Source organism: Lolium perenne, chromosome 5, assembly GCF_019359855.2.
Source record: "Lolium perenne isolate Kyuss_39 chromosome 5, Kyuss_2.0, whole genome shotgun sequence".
Taxonomy (NCBI): domain Eukaryota; kingdom Viridiplantae; phylum Streptophyta; class Magnoliopsida; order Poales; family Poaceae; genus Lolium; species Lolium perenne.
The window spans coordinates 120,802,200-120,807,453 of record NC_067248.2 but is presented as its reverse complement, the minus strand read 5'-3'; positions in this window follow the sequence as shown (position 1 = coordinate 120,807,453).

Below are 5,254 nucleotides of genomic sequence, written 5' to 3'. Positions count from 1 at the left end.
TCAGATTGTCGTAGATCGTCAATATTGCCTTTTCACTTGTGTAGCTTGGATAATATGAAATGAAAACCACGCTCCAGCCACCGAAGACCATTGAACTCAAGATGAACTTTACAAACCAAAGAAGAATAGCAAATATTTTTGGTGTTTTCGAATTTGAGAACAAGAACAAAAGGAAACAAGCGAACAAAGCAAAATCTTTTTGGGTTTTCTTATAGCAAACTAGCAATAGCAAATAAAGCGAAACAAATGCAAGAAACCAAAGCAAACAAATGGTGAAGAGAAACAACAGAAATATTTTTGGTCTTTTTGTGTTTTGGAAAGGAAACAAAGAAAAAACAAGAAATAGCAAACTAAAAGAAACACAGAAAAGCCAGATAGCAGAAATCTGCCAAAACCTGACAGCAGTACAGAAATCGATTTTTACAAAAATCTTACGTTGCTCAGCTCGAAAAGTGTTCAACTAATGAAAGTTAGTTAACAACCTGGGGAACCTGCACAAAAATTGGCAGCTCAAAATAACGCTCTGGCTGTGCGTACGAATTTTTCTAGTAACAGTCCAGAATCTGTTTTCAGGCAGCACTTCCCCAAATATCATCTCCCTCTCATTAGAAAACCACTCAAACGAACAAAACAAATATGTACAAGTATCCAGCAACCATAATATGCAAAGAATGAGTGATGCCGGTATACCTCCCCCCAAGCTTAGGCTGTTGGCCTAAGTGGAGTTCAATCCCATCGATCCCATGAGGTAGTATCTCCGTAGTATGACGAAGATGGATCGTATTCCGGGTATGTGCTGGAAGAAGCACCCGGATACGTGACGGTGTGGTCGTAGAAGGCCCCGGCGTCCTCGGAGTCATGTTGCTGGTGGAAGTCTTTTATCTTCATATGTTTATCCACCTCCTCCTTAGTGCACGACCATGATTGCCTGTCAATACTGAACAAACCTGGTTGGGGAAGAGGGATTTCCTTCTCATCCCCGTCAGAAAACAACATTCTATAGACCATATTATCTAAAGTAGAATCAGTGGTAACAAAATGATGACTCTTCATAGCAGCAATATCGAGTCTCCTAGGGGCCAATGGCACATCATTAGGATCAATAGGAAGCCTTAAATAAGTTAAAACACGCAGTGCAATAGTTCCTCCAAAAATAGGCCCCCTGTTACTCAGGCGGCGAGCAATAAGAGAACCAAGATGATAAGATGTCTGACCAGTAAGTGCAATATTCAAGAAAGCAAGATGGTAACTAGAAATGTTGCTAGTGTTCTCCCTACCAAGAATGCTAGTAGCAATGTAATATGCAAAATACTTAATGGCAGGGAGTTGAATGTTTCTTATCTTGCCACGCTGAATGGTGCGACAATCGTCATCGGTAATCCCTCGATAGAGCTCCAACAAGTCCCGGGGGTTGTCATCAATCCTACTTGCTGTACCTACAGGGACAATATCCAATGCACGACAAAAATCCTCCAATTTCATAGTAACAGGATTACCATAGATCTTGAATGCAACCGTCGGCTCATATTGTTTGTTGTTGAACTTGAAACTCTCGACGAAGATTTTGGTGAGCATGTAGTATTGCTCCCTTTCATCTCCCACATAGGTGGTTAACCCTGCCCTGTTGACAAGGGTGAAGAAATCCTCCAATATCCCTGCATTCCTCAGAAAATCATAGCATGGAAAAGACGAAGCATTAGGAGCCCCGTTGTCCTCTTCGGGCGCGAAGCTAGGCGCGATGATATCCTCGTTGTACGATCGCCTAATCCGGGTGGCGGCCCTAGAAGGCCTCCCGGTGCTGGTTGTTCCTTTCTTGAACAACTCTCCAAAGTTGAACTTCTTCATAGCTTCTCTGCAATTTTTCAACAAATGATATAAAATTTGATTTGGTGACATATAATTGAGGGAAACTACCATAGGAACTTGCTAGAGTACTAATCATGCATCAAAACTAGTTTCTACCACTTAGAACAAGCATGCAAGCTCACTAAACATGTTACCTACAGCAGCAAAATATTCAAGATATACTCAACCAAACAAAATTCTACTTGGATGGGTGGAGGAGTCACATACCAAGGAGCAAATGTGCCAAATTTCAGCAAGAAATCTGGGCTGAGCAAAGAGATCGAGAAATCTGGAGCTCTGGAGCAAAAATGCGAGTGAGAGGAACCTGGTACGAGTTTTTTCGGGAGAGAGAAGGTGCTGGGAGAAAGAGATGGCAAAGTGGGGCAAGGAGGGGCCCACACCACATGGTGGCGCGCCCACCACCTTGGCCGCGCCGGCCTGTGGTGTGGCACCCTCTGGTGCCCCACAGGTCATCCTCTGGTGCTCCCAGGTGCCTCGTCGAAAAATAGGACCAACGGTATAATTTTTGTGAATTTTTGAAAACTTTGAAAAATGCACATTTCTGGGTATTTAATTTATTATTACTGGCCAGGAAAATTTTGAAATCTCCAATTAACTAAGGAACTTTGCAAATTAAAAGTGCTACAGCAACTAGAGCAAGTGGAGGAGGAAAGAGATGTTGTTTACCTCCTCTATGCATATAAAAAGTATTTGTTAACAAGGTTGATCAAGTCTTGCCACCAAATAAATTTTACATAGCATAAGAAGAAATAAACCTCAAATCAATCATGTTACCTTGAATTGTATTGATATGGATCCAATCACGAGAGTTTGATATTCTTCCTTAGGCTCATATATAGGGCAATCAATAGTTCCAACCTTGATAGTTCTCACATTAAAAATAGTATTGACTCCACATACTTTATCAATCTTCTTGGGGAAATAAACAGTATGCTCCTTATCATCAACATTGAAAGTAACCTTTCCGTTATTGCAATCAATAACAGCCCCTGCGGTGTTAAGAAAAGGTCTCCCAAGAATAATAGACATATTATCATCTTCAGGCATTTCCAACACAACAAAATCAGTTAATATTAAGCAGTTAGTAGTAACTTGAACAGGAACATCCTCACATATACCAACAGGAATAGCAGTAGATTTATCAGCCATTTGCAAAGATATATCAGTAGGTATCAACTTATCTAAGTAAAGTCTCTTATAAAGAGAAAAAGGCATAACACTAACACCGGCTCCCAAATCACATAGAGCAGTTTTAACATAATTATTCTTAATAGAACAAGGAATAGTAGGTATACCTGGGTCGCCCAACTTCTTTGGAACTTTGCCATTGAAAGAGTAATTAGCAAGCATAGTGGAAATTTCCTCATTGGGGATTTTCCTTTTGTTAGTAACAATATCTTTCATATACTTTGAATAAGGAGGCAATTTAATAGCATCAGTCAAAGGGATTTGCAAAAATAGAGGTTTCATCCAATCACAAAATTTATTATAGTGTTCTTCTTCCTTTGATTTTAGTTTCTTAGCAGGAAAAGGCATTTGCTTTTGCACCCAAGGTTCTCTTTTATTACCATGTTTCTCAGCAATAAAATCTTCTTTAGTATACTTTTTATTTTTAGCATGCTTTTCAGGTTCATCCTCTACCTCTTGTTTATCAGGAACATCATTCTTATCATTATCTTTATCATGTTCATTACCACTTTCAGTTTCAGCATCAGAAATAGAAATACCATTAGGATCATTAACAGGTTCAGAGGATTCTACAACATTTTTATGTTTCTTCTTCTTTTTCTTCTTAGAATGAGCACTAGGTTCAATGCGTTGAGAATCTTGTTCAATTCTTTTGGGATGCCCTTCAGGATATAGAGGATCATGGGTAGAGACACCGCCTCTAGTTGTTACTTCATAAGCATGTTTCTCTTTAGAATTATTCCCTAACAAGTCATTTTGCACTTTAGTGAGTTGATCTATTTGAGTTTGAATCATATGAAAATATTTAACAAGCATCTTAACATCATTGGAGGTTCTCTCCACAATACCATGCAGTTCACTAATAGCTCGACAATTTTCCATTAAATGATTCTCTACTCTCATATTAAAATTTTCTTGCTTAACAATATAATTATCAAACTCATCTAAGCATTGTGCAGGAGGTTTCGAATACGGAATATCTTCCCTAGTAAAGCGTTGAAGGGAGTTTACCTCAATCATGGATGAAGGGGGAATTATCTCACATATATCTTCTATAGGAGGTAGATTCTTCACATCTTCAGATTTAATACCTTTCTCCTTAAGAGACTTCTTGGCTTCCCTCATATCTTCTTCATTCAATTTAATTAAACCCCTCTTCTTCAATATTGGCGTTGGAGTTGGTTCAGGCGTAGTCCAATCATCATGATTCCGGCTTATTTTAGCCAATAATTCTTCAGCGTCGTCTGGAGTTCTTTTCCTGAAAACACAACCAGCACAACTATCCAGGTATGCCCTAGACTCAATGGTTAGTCCACTATAAAATATATCAAGTAAATCATGCTTTTCCAAATCATGATCAGGCCGAGCTCTAATAAGAGAGCAAAATCTCGCCCAAGCCTCAGGCAATTTCTCTTCATCTCCCTGGTCAAAATTATAAATTCTCTGCAAAGCAATATGTTGAGCACTAGCAGGAAAGTATTTGCGGAAGAAAACATCAAGCAATTCTTTTGGACTTTTAATAGAATTAGGTGGCAAATTATTATACCAAGTTTTAGCGTCATCCTTTAATGAGAATGGAAAGATTTTAGCAACAAAGTAAGTACGCATCTTGACATCATCAGAAAACAGGCTACTTAGAGTAGATAACTCAGTCATGTGTTCAACAGCACTTTCTTTTTCAGTACCACAAAAGGGTGTTTTCTCAACAATAGCTATATGAGATAGATCAAGAGAAAAATCATAATCTTTATCCTTAATGTTTATAGGAGATGTAGCAAATTTAGGATCAGGAGACAGTTTATATCTAATAAAGATGTTCTGCAAGCAACTTTTTAATTTTTCTTGCATCAGTAGTAGCATTGCATTTTTCAATAAAATCATCATTAAGCTCCACATAATCTTCATCAGGATCATCACTAAAATAATCAAGTTCAGGTGAATTAACAGGTGTAGTAGCATTAGGAGTTTCAGTATTTTCAATTTGTCTAGACCTAGCAATTGTAGCATCTAGAAAAGATCCCAATGAACCACTATCATCAAGCACAGCAGAAATATTATCAATATTATGAGAGTTTTCAGATTCAGTAGAAGTACCCGCATGTGAAGCATGTGGCGGTGAAACAAGTTTATCAATCACAGATGGTGAATCAAGTGTAGCGGAGGTATTCAGAATTGTACCTTTTCTTGTAGTGGATGGTAA